This window comes from Balaenoptera borealis (assembly GCF_965194805.1).
Source record: "Balaenoptera borealis genome assembly, chromosome: 1".
Lineage (NCBI taxonomy): Eukaryota > Metazoa > Chordata > Mammalia > Artiodactyla > Balaenopteridae > Balaenoptera > Balaenoptera borealis.
Window position 1 is genome coordinate 180406184 of NC_138860.1, and position 16895 is coordinate 180423078.

At 50.5% G+C, this 16895-nt stretch overlaps 1 protein-coding gene and 1 long non-coding RNA gene across 3 annotated transcripts in view; one reads left to right on the plus strand and one right to left on the minus strand.

Moving 5' to 3' along the window:
• IGSF21 (immunoglobin superfamily member 21) overlaps positions 1–16895 on the minus strand; it is a 249547-nt gene that overhangs the window by 47134 nt on the left and 185518 nt on the right. The gene's annotated exons all lie outside the window — the stretch shown is intronic.
• LOC309631723 lies at positions 6342–8751 on the plus strand. The gene is made up of 2 exons (XR_014246441.1): positions 6342–6394; positions 8332–8751. It is a non-coding gene; the product is annotated as an uncharacterized lncRNA (long non-coding RNA).

A 16895-nucleotide genomic window follows, 5' to 3' on the forward strand; every position in this document is an offset into this window, starting at 1 on the left:
TCTCACTTGGAATATGGGATGAATAGCTAACTGGTTTCTCTGCCCCTGCTAATCTCCCTCCTGATCTGTGCACCAAGGTAGAACCCAGATCTTTTCAAATGCAAATGGGATTAATGGTACTCCCCTACCCAAGGCCCTTCAAAAGCTTCTCTCTGCTCTTTGAATAAAGACCAGAATCCTTATCTGGGCCAACAAGGCTCAGCACAGTTGGTTCTTGCCATATCCCAGCTCCCCCATCCTCCAGCGACAATGGCATTCTTTCCATTCCTCCCATGTGCCAAGTTCCTTTTTTTCAAAAAGAAACTTTTAATTATGAAATTATTTTAGATTTACAGAAAAGCTGCACAGAGAATACAGTCCCCAAACACCTCTCACCCAATTTCCCCCATCGTTAACTCTTACAAGACCACAGTACTGTTGTCAGACTAAGAACCAGTGTTAATACATCACTATTAACTCAACTCCAGACTTTATCCAAATTGCACCAGTTTTCCCACTAATGTCCTTTTTCTGTTCCAGAATCCCATCCAGGATCCCTCATAGGTGACAGTCCTAGGTGAATTGAGTCAAGTATCTTTTTTGATTCAGCACTTTTGATTGCAGCAGTCTGTTTTCCTGAGAATATTGCATTTTCTTCCCCTGGCTACATCCTTCAAGTTACAAAGGTCACTTAGAAAGTGACCACCTGGTCTAGGTGGCTGTGGTAGATTGACTGCATTGATGGCCTGGATTAACAGCCTCCCTGTATCCTGCGAAATGCCTTTATAGTTCCTCTCACCTAGAAGTGGAGTCTATTCCCCCATTCTGGGCCTTGTGACTTGCTTCGACCAATAATATGGGGTGAAAGTGATGGTGTGCAAATTCCAAGTTTCAAAAGAATTCTCTCTCTCTTTCCCTCTGCCTCTGTCCTGAGAACAAGCCTCTGATGGAGGCTGAGAGCAAGTGGAGGGAGGCCCCACTTGGCCCAGCTGGTCCAGCCAAGGCCATACTCGGGATTGAACCTAGCCAACTCCAACCTCGTGTGCTATAATACATTGCTTTAAACCATCCTCATTTGGGACTGCTTGTTATGTATCCATAGCTGACTGATACAGCAGGTCTCTGCGTGCCTCTCCTGAGCAGTTCTTGTCTACATTGTAACTTAATGACATGTTTGTAACTCACGAATGTCCTCCTCCCCCACACCATGCACAATAAAATCCATGAAGGCAAGGTCTGCATCCAGCTGGCTTACCAGTGTATCCCAGGGCCTTGCACAGTGCTTGCCATCATGGTTGGTACTCAATCAATAGTTGCTAAATGGGTGGATGGTGAGACCTTCCAGGAGGCTATGGTGTGAGCCTCCCTCTGTTGCAAGCCATGCAGCCCCCCGTCCCCTTCCCCACCCCAAGGCAGATTCTGGTTCTTGTCTGCAGATCCAAGAGCTTCCAGTCACAGCTTTGATTTGGACCAATCTGCCTCTTCTCAGCGCCTCATCTGAGCTTGTGCCTTCAGTGTTATCCTTCTAAAGTGGATTAAGTGGCCCAGAGACCCCCTTTCTCCAGATTTGAGTGGCATTGATCTGCATGCTGGCTAGAAGGCCTTCCGCAGATAGCAGGGCCCCGAGGGGGCTGGGGGTGAGGAGTCCTGCTCTCATCAGCCATGGGCTGCAATCAATAAACTATTAATAATGGCAAAGGTTTCCGGCGAGTTCAGCGTAATGCAGTTTAGCAGCTGGAGTTTACCAACACTGACAGTGGTTCCGAAGGGCAGGCGAGTAATTGTGATTTTGAAAAGCTGGGCACAGAGATAGCGGAGACCCCACTGGCTGTCCCCGTGGCTCAGGTGAGGCCAGGCAAGAGCTGGTCACTGGGGTGTCACAAGGCCCAGGGCCAGGACTGTAGGCTGTCCATATTCAGCACAAGTATTTACACCTACTGCGTACCACGCCCTGTGCTGAGCCTTAGGGGTGGGGGAAGGGGTAGACACAGAGATGCCAAGGATTTGTCTCCTGCCTCTGTGCCTCCTTGCCCAGGCTGTTCCCTCTGCTTGGACCACTTTTCCTTTCTTATCTACACAGCAAGCCTCTAGCCATCTTTCAAAGCCTAGCATTTGAGTCTCACTTTCCCCATTTATGATCCCTCCCCATCAGATAATTGAGAAGATTACGTGGGATACTTCAAGGGCTTAGCGCAAAATGGCGTGGCTTGAAAGTCCAATGGACTAGAAACACTAGATACATCGTGGTCCTAAGGCTTTACATTCAGATGCTGCCTCTGCCAGGCAGGCTGCCCTGACTGCCCGCCGCTCCCTGTGCAGACAGAGTCCCTTTCCACCTCCCCAGGGCTGTGTCTGTCTGGGAGCACCTACCTATCCATATCATGCTACATTGGTACCCTTTTGTCTTCCATCCCAGAGAAGCATATGAGCTACTTGAAGGCGAGCCTGGCCACGTGGTAGGTGCTCAGGGAATATTCACTGTATGAATGAGGGCGGCAGAAGCTACCAGGGCCAGGAGTTAGGTGCCCTGGGCTCTGGTCTGGGCTCTGCCCCTGACTAGCTGCGGGAGGTTGGGTAAGGCCCTTTGGCTTCTTTGTGCTTCGGTTTCTCCATCTGATAACCGGGTGTTATAATATCTGCCTTGTGGGATTACAGCCTTTGGAAGGAGCTGGTATTTATAGAGATTTACAATGAGAGGCGTTGTGCTAAGCATTTTACCCTATCTCCCTGGATCCTTGACACTACCCTATTACAATGCAGTATATAAAACCTGCTCTGGTATGTATTATATAGCAATAATAATATTATTATCCCCATTGTATAGATGAGGAAACTGAGGCACCCAGAGAAGAGGGAATGTGAGGAGGTCACAGAGTGAGCAGGTGGGTGCTGTGATTCGAAACCAAGCCTGATGGATGCCAGAGCCCGTGAAAGGTCTCTGGAACCCCACTGCCATCCCCACACTGTAAGTCAGATCTTCCTTTCCCAGCAAATTAATTTGAGCTCCTTGGGACCGGAATTTGCCTTCACTGCTCTTGAGCATATTTCTGTTTTGAGCCTTGCCACCTCTCCAGGTTTTGAGAGCCATCTGTTTCCTCCCTGCTGGGAGAAACGGGATGGTCTTTTATTTTCCTAAATTCCCTTCTTCCAGCTTCCAGTGGGCCCCTTAATTCTGATGCCTGGAGTTTGCTGAGCCAGTTGTATTCACATTCTCCACACCTGATACGACTCTACAGCCTCTGACCATCTTTCCTTTCCTGACTTTGTCTTTCCACTGGGAAGAGTCCTAGATTCTCCCAGACTGGAGATCGTGGACTTGGGAGCAGAGGGTGGGGCTGGGATGAAACAGGGAACAGATCTCTGAGTTACTTTTCCTGTACTGTTGGCAAATCAGATGATCCAGTAAGTGACTTTTGCTGAGACCTGAAACCTAAATTAATGACATGCAAATGCACTTAGAGCAGAGCCTGGCATGCTGTAGGCGCTTGTCAGATTTTTTCCCCCTGCACCATTAATGTATTAAATTTTTAAAACAAACTATTAAGCGTCTACCATGTTTACGGTGTTGAGTACATAACATGGAAGAAGACAGAACAATAGTGATCTTCCTCAGTTTACAATGAGGTTACATCCTAATAAACCAGTTGAAAATTAAGAATATCCTAAGTCGAAAATGCATTTAATACACCTAACCTACTGAATATCATAGCTTAGCCTCACCTACCTTAACTGTGCTCAGGACACTTCCCTTAGCCTATAGTTGGGTAAAATCATCTAACACAAAGTCTATTTTACAACAAAGTGTTGAATATCTCATGCAATTTGTTGAACACTATACTGAAAGTGAAAAACAGAATCGTTATCTGGGTACAGAATGCTTGTAAATGTATCGGTTGTTTACACTCGTGATCCTGTGACTGGTTGGGAGCATGCTGTCCTGCCCAGCAACATAAGAGAGTCTGGTACTGCGTATGGCTAGCCCGGGAAAAGACCAAAATTCAAAATCTGAAGCCCGGTTTCTACTGAATGTATGTCGCTTCTGCACCATTGTAAAGTTGAAACATTGTAAGTCGAACTATCGTAAGTTGGGGACGGTCAGGCATCACTATAAAGGTGCCTTTTTTTTAGTTGAGTCTACATATATGCCTCCTCCTTCCTAGGAGAAATCAGCTGAACATTAGTTAAGTTGACCCTGGATCAAGGTCATCATAACAAGCACCGATCTCATCCTGCCATGGCTTAGGGGTAGTGCAATGTGTTAGGTTAGTTTGCCCCTACACTATGTCTCCTGGGATCCTTGCCTTTAACCAAAAAATTTGTTGACAGCTTTATTGAGGTCTGATTGACAAACAATAAACTGTGCATAAAGTTTACACATTCGATGGGTTTTGCCATATGTATACACCACTGAAACCATTGCCACAATCAAGATAATGAACATATCGCCCCCAAAAGTTTCCTTGTGTCCTTTTGTAATCCCCCCATTCTGCCCCCAATGCCAGGCAACCATTGATTCACTTTCTGTCACTGTTTCCTAGGATCACGTTTTCAGGGTTTCATATAAATTGAACCATGGAGCATGTCCTATTTTTTGTTTGGTTTCTTTCACTCGTCACTGTTATTTGAGATTCATTCATGTTGTTGCCTTTATCAATAGTTCATTCCTTTTTAAGGTTGAGTGGCCTCCCATTGCATGGATATACCCCCTCCTATCTATCCGCTGACCTGTTGATGGATGCTTGGGCTGCTCTCTATTTGGCTATTACAAACAAAGCTGCTATGAACATATGCGGACAAGTCTTTGTATGAACGTATGCTTTCATCTCTCTTGGGTTCATACCAAGGAGTGGCACGGCTGGGCTTATTTTAACATTAAGACGTTGCTCAACTGTTTTCTACAGTGAGGACGTCTCCACTTTTTATGGCTTTTTGCCTTTGCACACTCTACTTAGGGTGTTTCCCTGAGAAGCAGCTCATTCTACGTTACGTTATTCCTACTATTAAAATGCTCCTCTCAATCCGCGGTGAGCTCCAAGCCCAGATAACAAGTCCTGTGGGAATCGTGTGGCCACGTGGATAAAAAGGTTGGGGAGGAAGGGTGGGGGCTATGGGATTTCTCAAAGAGAAAAGTGTGCATGACATTTGCCTCTGACCCTCTTTTCTTCTAATCTTCTTTCTGGGGATGGGAGCTGGCAGGACGGGTGACACAGTGGTCAGTTCCTTCCCTCCACTCTACTGATTCTGCTCTGTCTGGAACTGCTCCATTTTTGTCTTCATTCTTGCCATGTCTCCCTGCCCGAGGCCCTCCAGTTTGTCCCCTCCCCCACCCTGCTGCCAGAGTGACCTTCTCACAGTGAGGATCTGGCCTGTCCTTTCCCAATTTAAAACCTTCCCGTGGCTTCCATACACTGGAGGATCAAGCCCAAACTCAGTGTGACTGTAGGTCCCTCCTTGATCTGGCCCCAAACCCAAAAAGGAGGAAGGGAGGGAAGGATGAAGGGATGGAGGGAAGAAAGGGGTGTGTGGCCTCACATCTTCTGCCAAAATTCAGCAAGTGAATTTGCTGAAGAAGACTTGTCAGAACCAAACTTTTATAATCTACCCTATTTAAAAAACATTTTGTCATGCAAAGGTCTTCATTTATATAGACAGTACCTCATTCTGGGCTAATGAAAAAGATTCAGGTAGCAATTGGCCCTTTGAGGCTCCGCTTCAATGAAGAGATGAGAGAGCCTTTCATTTGTACAACCATTGTTTGCATAGAAACGGAGCTTCTAAGGGGCCTGGGAATAGTTCATTCTTGCAAGTAGGTTAAGCACACCCCCTGCAATCCTATTAGCCTAGTGCTTGCCCAGCTTTCCGTGATGCCTGCTGGAAAACTCTCAAGTGGAAAGCAATGAAGTTTTACTGTTCCTGCGTCTGCCATGGTTCCTTGATTGGCGGCACATTCCCTGAGGCCTGGATCTTGTTTCTCCCTCCCTCCAACACCTGCTTACTCTCCAAGTTCAAATGTCATGGCCCCATGATGCCGGGGCAACTATTACAGAAAGCCCACTCCACTTCTGCAGAGTCTTGAGACAGAATTAATAAAAATGGCCGTGAAGTCTGGCAGCCGTGGGTGCTATTGGGATGTTTGCTAACAAGACACTTGAAAAGGGTTTGCTGTTCTCTGACAAAGGATGGGGGTGGGGGCTGAGGCATCTGCCCTGCCCCCTCCCTCGCACCTGTGCAGTTTGCAGAGCCTGGCTGGGAGCCCGTGGGCAGCTCAGGTCTTGTTTGTTTGGCCCAGTTGCCCAGGTGTGCACCTGCTCAGCTAGCCCCAGCTGCTTCCCCTCCCTGGCTGCCCTTTTCCTTCACAGGCCCTGGATGGCTGCACGAACGCCCCCAGCACTCAGAAATGGACTGGCTACTGGGGGTAGCATTTGTGGCAACCAGTAGGTCTGGGAAAGCACCTGGGGACAGGCAAGAAAGGGTCTGTCTAGACCTAGACCCTATCTTGGGATGGGATCCTCTATAGGAGACCCTGGGAAGGTGCTGGGGTATAAGGCTCAAACTTGAATGTGTTCAAGAATCCCCCGGGGATCTGGTTCAAATGCAGGTTCTAGTAGGTTTCTGGGGCGGGACTTGAAAGTTTCTAACAGGCTCCCAGGCGATGCTACTGCTGCTGGTCAGCAAGCCCCGAGTGTCAGGTCCTCAGTGCTCCTCCCTCGCCTGGGGTCCATTCATCTGTTTAACCTTGCCCTCCCCCACCAGACACACTGGGAGGTCCCCTTCCATTGGCTTCACCAAACCAACCAGAACCTAGAGCTTGGAAGGCCTTGACACATGGTATGTCCCTCATGAATATTGTTGAATGGAATTTGCTTGAGATGGATAGATTTTGCAGCTCTGCATGGGTCGTTGAAACCCCCAGGGCCTGCCCCAAAGCTGGCCACGTGGCCTCCATCACCCTCACTCTACACTGACTTGATGCTGAATCTCACTCTGCCCTCCTGGACCACACCTGCACCTGCTCCCTGAGCCCCAGCTTCTGAAAGAGATGATGTGTTCTCAATCGTTCCTGGCCTCCTGGGAGTGAGTCTACCCTCAAGATCAGCTCAGAAAGTGGGACCCAGAGACTAGACTTAGATCCAGGGCAAATGGTCTCATCCCATTTGGCGTGAACTTGGCTAAAGTCACCTGAAATGGTAAGACCTGAGCCTCCCCTGGTTAATACACTCCTGGGGAAGCTGCCTGTGAAGAGAAGCCTCAACCCCAAGGGGTCAGAAATGATTCCCTCGCTTCCTTTGGGCCAATCCCTGGATTTTCTCCTCCAGCAAGCCCTTTCCAGGAGCAGACTGGGGAGATATTCCCCCGGCAGGTGGGCAGCTATGGGGGCTGCACCAGGCAGAGATGCTGGCGGAGGAAGGAAACTCTCCCTTGAATGAATGGATTCGTCCTATGGGCACAGGGTGTGCGTGGAGGAGGCTGGGAGTTTTGCTCCTTTAATATCAGATCTTCCGGTCCAGCCTGTCTTAACTAGGGCGACCAGCTAGCAAGTCCTGGTTTGTCTAGGACTTTCCTGGTTTTAGCACTGAAGATTTCTTGTCCCAGGAACCCTTCAGCTCCAGGCAAATCAGGATGCTGGTCACCTTCCATTTAACTAGCGAACATACTAGAGAGAGGAGTGACTTGCCTTGGCCCAGAGAGCAGTCAGCAGCAGGTCAAGGATGGAGAGGCCGGGCCACCTGTGCCAGGTGACCCAGAAAGGGCCCCGGGAAATAGACCCAGATGGCCCCCTGCAGCGTGGTTTGAGGATTGGTGATGGTGTTACACAGCCCCTCACATGGGGTGGGGATGGGGGACACATAATAGGTGTTCACTGAACTACCGCCGTGATCGCCATGAGCCAGAGTCTCAATGAGTCAGGGTCTCATAGAGCCAGAAAAATCTGGTGTTATTTTTACAACACAAAGCTGGAGAGTGTGGGTCCAACTTCTTCCCCGAGCCAAGCAGGAGAAGGACATGTCAGAATCTCTCGATGGGGCTGGGAGCCCTCAGCTGGGGACCCCACCACCTTCCAGACATCCCCTCTGGCTGGGGAGCCAGTCAAGGGTCTGGCCAGTCTAACTGTGGTGGGCTCACCTGAGGACACGTGAGCAGCACCCATTAGAGGTGAACAGGCTGTCTCGAACCAGGCAGGGGATGGAGGGAGAGGGAGCTCAGGGCAGGGGACCTGGGGCAGCCGAAAAACCCTCTTACCTAAGAGCTGAGCCCCTCCCTCAGCGCTGAGAGCTTTATTACCTTCTTCCTTGTGCGTTTTTCCCCTTCTTTTCAGAAACTGCCTGAACTCTTTTTTTTTTTTCCCCCCAGAACCTTTAAAAAGCCATTAGCGTGGGGACTTCCCTGGTGGCACAGTGGTTAAGAATCCGCCTGCCAATGCAGGGGACACAGGTTCAAGCCCTGGTCCGGGAAGATTCCTACATGCCGCTGAGCAACTAAGCCCGTGCACCCCAACTACTGAGCCCGCAAGCCACAACTACTGAGGCTGCGTGCTGCAACTACTGAAGCCCATGTGCCTAGAGCCTGTGCTTGACAACTAGAGAAGCCACCGCAATGAGAAGCCCGCGCACCGCAACGAAGAGTAGCCCCCGCTCGCCGCAACTAGAGAAAGGCCAAGGGCAGCAATGAAGACCCAACGCAGCCAAAAAAAAAAAGTTCAAAAAAAAAAAAAAGCCATTACTGTGATTTTCATCCCCCTTTTCAACCTGAAAATGGTTTGCATCATGAAACCACTCAGTGGGTATGAAATATCTGTGGCTTCCAATCAAATGCAGGGCTGGTAGTTGGAGGGGAGATAATACAGAAGGGCGGCCAAGGGGGAGAAGTTCCAGAACAGGCTAGCGCCCTTCCCAACCCCCTCCCTCCATTGGTCTTCCCCTCCCCCATCCAGGGAACCTCAGACTCATCTCAGGACTTGCTCCTGGCCCCAGATTTGTGGATTGGCGATTCTGGCCCATGAGCATTAAGGTGTTGTAATTGGGGTCCAATTACTCACTACACTGACAGCTAGGGTGAGGACAAGGTGAGGCCCCATTCTTCCCCTCCGTTGACTTTCTGAGGGAAGGGGCTTGCTTCCCACTGGCCCACCACTGAGCTGTATCCTCCTAGGTCCTAGAATTTCATGCTGACAAGGGGCCCTTTGTGCTGGATGGGAACTTACTGAGGAGGGGGGATGCTCATCCAAATCTAGCTCAGCCTCCTAGGACTGTGTGACCTCAGGCAGGTCCCTTGCCTCTCTGGTCCTTAGCTTCTGCATCAGAGCCACAGTGAGTCCTTTGTTCTGAGGCTCAAACAATATCACTGTGGAAGGCCCCCCTCATTCCTGCCCAGAGGGGTGCTCCAGAGATGGCAGCTGGGATTTCCCAGTGGGCAAACAGGGAGTGACCTGTTTCGAATGTGGGAAATCGCCCCTTGGAAAACAAATTTTATCTTCCAAAGATGAATTCCTAAGAAATCATCTAGCTCTAGGGATCCTAGTGTGGGATCCCTAGATTACCCAAGCCCAGGAAGTTAGTAACCAGGATGCTGGATGATGACATTTAGAATCACTGGTCCCTGCTGCTCTGGCCTCGTTGATGCCCGGTTGATGCAAGATGGGGGTCACTGTGCCATCCATCCTGACCCTCCCCACCCTGTTCAGCTACTACACTGAGCCTTAGGCCCCGAATCCCAATCCCACCTCCCCGTCTCTCTGTTGACCACATTCCCCTGCCCCTCTGGCCGGCTGCTTCCCCCTCCCCTGCTCCTCCCATGGTGACCCCTCCTCCTCTCTCCCCCTCCCCTTCCTCTCCTGGCTTCTCTTCTCTAGCCTCTTGCCGCTGCCATGGAAACCGCTTTCTCCTCCACATCCCGATTGATCCACTTAGCACCTCACAGTCAGCCTGCTCAGCTCAGGGTCTGGGCTGGGAGGTGGGCAAGGGCGGGAGGGGCCAAGGGTTCGTTCCTTCCACCTTGTCTCCACCCCATGCCACCCCAGGCCCAGCAGGCACATGGCATGTGGCATGTGCCCCGTGGAGAAAGACACTGGGCGGTGGGGAACTAGAAACCAGGCAGCGGGCCAAAGGGAACTCGGACAAGGGAAGCTGGGCAGTGAGCCTACTAGAAGCAAGGCAGAAAGGCTGAGGGCGCGAGGCTGTGCCCGCTGCCTCCTTTCTAACCCTGGGGGTGCTTTGCTTTTTAACAAGAATCTCTGCCTCTCCGTCTTTGCTTCTGTACTTGGCAGTGGGTGAGAGTTGGCATCAGGAAGACGCCAAGCCCACTGGAACCAAGCCTGCCTTCAGCAGGAGAGGGAAGGTGTGAACTATGGCTGTCCCAGGGCTCCCCGTACTTCCTGGCACCAGTGACCACTCTGATCTTGTTCAGTGAACACAGCCGTGCCCCTACTGTGTGCAAGGCTAGGGTTAGCCCACTGGACCAAGAGATTCTAGGGGACAATTCGTGCCTCGCTCATCTCTGCGTGGCAATTGAACACCTACTGTGTGCAAGACCCTGTGGGAGGCACGTGGAACACTGATCTCTTTCAACCCTCACAGAAGCCCTCTGAAGTAAGAAAAATAATAGTAGTAATAATAAATAATAGAGCTTCCTGTGTCAGATGCTCCCAGCTTTCATGTGCTATGGTCGAGGGATCTGGGACAAGTAATTTCACATCCGTGCCTCAGTTACCCCATCAGCAAAGATCAATCTTCACGACCACCTCATGACGTAGGTATTAGTATTATCAGCCCAGTTCACAGAGGAGGAAACTGAGGAACAGGGATGTTGTCTAGAACTTGTTGATGGTCACTCAGCCAGAGGCTGTCAGAGCTCAGGCTTGCACCCTGGCAGTCGGGCTCCGGAGTGGATGCCTTGAGCCCCCGTGCTCGGAGCCTTTCTAGGTTCTGGGCTTCGGCAAGTTCCCTCCCCCGGTCAGCGGTCAGTGGCTGGATGGAAACACACTCCCGCAGGCTGGAGAGTCATAGAGGGGAAGCAGAAAGCTCAGGAGGTCTAAAGCTCTAGAGCAATGATTTCTGCTCCAGGCCTCCTGCCAGCTGAGGGCGGCAGCATGGGGCCCTGGGTGCATAGCCTGGCTGTGCCTTCTGGTGACCAAGAGCAGACTGCATCATCTGCAGGGACCACTTTTTCCTGGAAGCGAACTCCAGCAAGAATCTATCACCTGGGTCCCTTTAATATGGGACCACAGTGGCCCAGAGGCCAATCTCTTCAACCACAGTTTGACAAAAGGATCAGAAAAGAGGCTCAAAGAAATGGCTCTTTACCCTTAGAAAAGCAGACAGCATGCCAAAGCATGGCAATTCGGAGAAGCCTCACCTGCTGGGGCCGGAGCCGGCCTGCCCCTCCAGCGTGGCTGTCAATCAGCCTGGCTTCCCGCAGGGAGAGAGTCGGGGGAAATACCCTCAAATTCTGAGATGGACACGGCAGCCAGCCGACATTCTGTCATTTGTACCTACAATCACCCAGCAAGATGAAAATGACGAACCTCGTTGAACAGATTAGGAAACTGAGGCCCAGAGAGGCCAAGCAATTTGTCTAAGGTCACACAGCTAATGCCTGAAAGAGCAGGGGTAGAGACTCAGGTCTGTCTGGCTCCTGGAGCCCATCAAGAAGGCCACGCATCTGAGTGTGGCCTAGTGTTCCCTCTCTCCTTTGGGATCGCCCCGGGGCTGCTTCGGAGCAGGACCAATTACCCCGGTTGAATAAAGCGTACCTTCCCTCTCCCTGCAAACCTGCAGCTCAGCCTGGAGCCCCTCAGAAGGCCTTTCCCAACCAGGTCAGCTGATGGGTGACCCAGGGCCGAACCTGATTCCTGCTGTTTCATCAAAGTTGAGCTAAAAACAGCCTTGCTTTGGCAGTGGAAAATTGAAACTCCCAGCGTCCTCTTAAAGCTCTTAAACAGGTCAGCCCATCAAAAAACCCAATCCTTCAATCTGGGTTCTCTTAAAAAGTAGGGCAGGCCAATTATGTTTTACTGTCCTGAGCAACGTGGGGCTGGGAGGGGGAAGGTCAGGCCAGGGCACTCAGGGCTGCCGGCAGATGGGAGACAGAAAAGCCAGGTAGCCTCTCCTATCAGCCTCTTTGTCAAAACAAAATTAAGACTCCTGGACTCTCATTGGCACCGAGATCCCATCCAAGGTAATAGGTATTTATCTTATTGTGTTCAGCTTTGGGCTCGATGCCATGGGGATATGAAACCTGAAAGGCATCTTGTTCCCCGCTCTCTCTCACACCCAGCACAGTGCCTCGCACATAGAAGACATTCAAGAAATATCTGTTCATACAGTCATTCATTCAATATATTTTTACTGAGTACCTATTATGTGTCAGGGCCTGCCCTAGGTGCTAGGGATACAGCTGTGAACAATACAGACAAAAATCACTGTCCTCATGGAGCTGATGTTCTAGTTGAGGGAGACAGACCATAAACAAAGCAATCTTACATTCATCATCTCCTTGTGAATTCCTCGGAGCAACTCTATGAGATGAACAACAGTATGTAAATTACCAATGCAGTAACAGAAGCTGAGAGACAAAGTCAAAGACAAGGTCTCCTCTTCATGGGCTTACTTATGGTCTGTGTAAGGAAGTTCAACATTTCAACAGTTATTCTCTTTTCATAGTAATAGAAGCCCTAATGGCTGGACACATGACTACATGAAATAAAGACTACATTTCCCAGCCACCCTTGCAGGAGGGCTGGCCATGTGACTACATTCTAGCCAATGGGATGTAAGTAAAGGTGTTATGCACAACTTCCTGAAGGGTTCTGAAGGGAGGGGGTGCGTCCTTCTCCTTCCTCCTCCCCCTTCCTCCTGGCTGGAATGTAGTCCCCAGGGCTGGAGCTGGAGCAGCCTTCTTAGACTTTGAGGCAACCTTGAGAATGGAGGTCACACACAGTAGAGCATCAAAAGTGAAGGAGCTTGGGTCTCTGACACCATGGAACACCCTACATGCTCTGGAGGTGTTACATGGGACTCTTAGGAGAAAGAAGACTAAATTTTTAACTAATTTAAGACACATTTATTTTGAGTTTTTGTGGCTTGTAGCCACAAAACTAATTCTAATGGATACAGCTTCAGACACCAGAGAGTGGTGTGGACTGTGGGGAATAGAGAGGTCATTCCCTGGTTTAAATCCAGCTACTACTTAAGGCAATCAATTGCTATAATTTGGAAATAACTGGTAAAAAGGCCACATCATCATTTTTTGAAGAGAAGCCAAAAATAAAGATTTGTATGTGAAATTTCAAAAGTTTGTCATTGATTTAATTTTAAGCTTTTTTTTTTAATTAAAAAAAACCCTCAGGGTCAGTCAAACAGAACTTGTTTATTGCTGGCTTTGGCCTGTGAGTCCTGGTTTGTGAGTGAGGCCCCATGAGAGGAAGGACTTACAGGGGAAACGGAAGGAGCAAGGCAGGGGCAGAGCTGGGACCGTCAGATGCTCAGAGTTGATCCTGCCAGGGAAGAGTTGGTGTGGCAGCCACCTGCAGGGTGAGCCCCCACTTCAAGCCCCCCTGGGTTTAAGCTTCTGAAATAAGCATGCTGGATTCTCAACAAGGCTGAAACAGAAACAGCGCTGTTTAACGAAACACACACACACACACACACACACACACATTCTCACACCCCTTATCGGCAGAAGCAAGGCCCGCAAAAGCGAGCAGTGGCCGGACAGCCTGGTGAATGTTCACGGACACATCTCTTTCAACCAAAGCCTCCGCCATCTGTTCCTTCCGCTACTCGCCAGCATAAGGAGGAGGTGAGTTCTTGGTGGTGGTGCTGGGAAAGTAGGGATGAAGAAAGAAGCAACTGTCCACCCACCTGTGTTTGGGAGGGAGGGGCAAGGGCTCTCCCTCATGTCCACAGCAATGTCACGTAATAGTTACGCTCACCCAAGGAAATGCCAACAACTGGGTGTGGTGTGACCCACAGTCCTGGTTTGGGAAGAGCCATCTATGGTCAACACGCCCGCCCCCTGGCTCTGAGGAAGTTCTTCCATGTTACAGGTTACCTTTCCCCATGCACTCTCCAGACCCACCACGGGTGCCTGCCTGAATACTTCAGATGCCGAAGATGGCGATGCTAAGAGCGTGGACTCTAGCCTGGCTTTGAATCCTGACGCCTCCACTGACTAGCTGTGTGACCTTGAGCAAGTTACTCTATCACTCTGTGCTTCTATTTCCCCACATTAAAATTCCCCACTATGGAATGGAGGGGCAGGGCTCGCACACAAGATAGTAAGAGAATTGCTCATGCCACTGTTCAAGGTCAGAGAGGACAACTGACAAAAAGGAGAGTCTGTGCAGAGCTCTGAGCAGGAGAAGGACCCTCTCGGTCTCTGAGCAAGGGGTAGGAAGGCAGCTGTGGTATCTGGAAGGCACTGGGGTACCATCCCCAGCAGCAGCAGGAGAGACCCCATTCCTCAGTGTTCAGCTTTGGAGCTCACACTCTATGGCTCTGGCAGGACCACGTCCCTGCTGGGAGGGAGAGGACAGATGACAGCTCTGCTCTGACAGGGCCCAAGGTCTCCAGGGCATCCTACCCCCTTGCTCTGCATCATTGCCTGGCAGAGCCCAGGCCCAGTGACTGGCACAGGATGAGGACCCCAATTGCCCTCTGTCATACTTCTGTCTCAGACTGGCTGTGGGTCTTGGTTTCCCATCAGGGACTCTGCCTTCCAGAAAGTGAGCCTGAGAGGCAAGCGGGAATCCTTACACTGGAGCGTGGCAGAGATTTGTGTTTCCAACCTAACCAACACTGAATGACTTTTCTGTGCCTGGCACTATTCTGGGGGCTTCTACACAGGATCTCCTTAAACCTCCAGTGCATCCATCCATTTGCACTTGTCTATCCATCCATCATCTATCCATCTACCCTTCTGTTTATCATCCATCCTTCTGTCTATCCATCCATCCAACTATCCATTCACTCATCCATCCAACCATTCCTCCATCCATTTGTCCATGCATCCAACAACTCTACATTGGGTGTCTACCGTGTTCCACTCAATGGCACATAGAGTAACTACTAGAGAGACAACAGTGAACAAGACAGGCATGATCCCTGCCCTCATGGAGATTACTTTCTAGCGCTCCAGACAGGATTGGAACTAACCACCTAAATACATGTTTAATTAACAGTGTGATGAATTTCACGAGACATCCAGAGCACGCCTAGAATTGACAATGGGAGGACCTGACTAAGCTGCACTGGAACATCAGGAAAGGTTTTCTGAAGAAGGGACATGAACACAGAGGTCAGAAGAAGGAACAGGACTTGGCAGGTGAGGTGGTGGGGGGAGGGCAGGTGGAGAGGGTTCCAGGTAAAGGGAAGCAGATGTGCAAAAGAGCTGGGAGGGCGGAGGAGTAATGGTCACTAAAGAAGTGAGGGAAGGGCTTCCCTGGTGGCGCAGTGGTTGAGAATCTGCCTACCAATGCAAGGGACACGGGTTCGAGTCCTGGTCTGGGACGATCCCACATGCCGCGGAGCAACTGGGCCCATGAGTCACAATTACTGAGCCTGCGCTTCTGGAGCCTGTGCTCTGCAACAAGAGAGGCTGCGATAAAAGAGTGGCCCCCACTTGCCACAACTAGAGAAAGCCCTCTCACAGAAACGAAGACCCAACACAGCCATAAATAAATAAATAAATAAAACCCGAAAGTTAAAAAAAAAAAAAAAGAAGTGAGGGAAGATCCAGGGAACGAGGGGCAGTAATACAAGATGTGGAAGGTGATGAAGGTAGGGTCGGGCCATGACCTCCTGGGTCATATTAAAGTGTTTGGCTTTTTTCTCAAGAACAGTGGCAGTCACTGAAGAGAGTAGAGGGGGAGTGAGAATGGAGGCATGACATGATTCGTCTGCATTTTCCACTCTGCCGAGTTAGACAGTGGGAAGAGGAAGGTTAAGAGTGGGGATGGACAGACTACTTTGGAAGCTACTGCAATGCTGTCAGATGAGAAATGCCATTGGCTTGGTCTAGCCGGGGAAATAGAAATGAGCTATCTTGGAATTGATTCAGGAGGTATTAGGGATGGGACACAGTGGCTGCTTGCACGTGGAGAGTGAGGGAGACAGAGGCACCTGGATAATTCCCAAGTTTCTAGCAGCTGGCAATGGTGGGGTCCTTCACTAAGCAGGCAGCAAGGAGCAGCTGAGAGGGGACCACATGAGTCCAGTTTGAGTTTTAGTTGCCTGAGAGACATCCAAAGAGCAAAGTCGGATAAGGGGCTGGATGTGCAGGTCTGGAGAGAATTCAGGCTGAGGATAAAAGCCCCTTGAGGTAGGTATCACCACTCCCATTTCACACACGAGGAGCTGGCCTCAGGGAGTTGGCATAATGTGCCCAGGAGCTGGGCCAGTCCCAGTTCATCTCTGGGGAGGACAACATCATCAAACCCTGGATTCCAGCACAGCTACACTTCCTGCCCAGAGCCAGAGTTTCCCTCTTTTCTTGGATCCAGTGGCTCCAGATGGGCCAGCTTGTGCTGGCTTACAGAGAGCTCTCAGCTGCCAGTGGTGTCATTTCCTTGGGGCCGAGTGGAAACAGCCTGGGAGATGGTGGATGGACCAGGGCCCATGCTACCTGATGCTAAGATTCCCCCCACACGGCACTCCTGCACTCCCCACCCTCACTCCAGCCACAGGCCTCTGGATGCACCCCTGGCCTTTGGTCCTGCTGTGCCCTCCACCCAGGATGCCTTCCCCCTCTGTCTTTGGCCATCTCCCACTCCCCGACCCATCATGGTCTCTGATAAACCGCTTAAGCCCCTTACCCTCCTGCACCTCCATCAAGAAGGCCAGGTAGATACCTGTGCACTCCTGGGGTCCCCAGTAACCATTGTCTGTTTGTCCAGATCTTCCCCTTCACCAATCCCCACC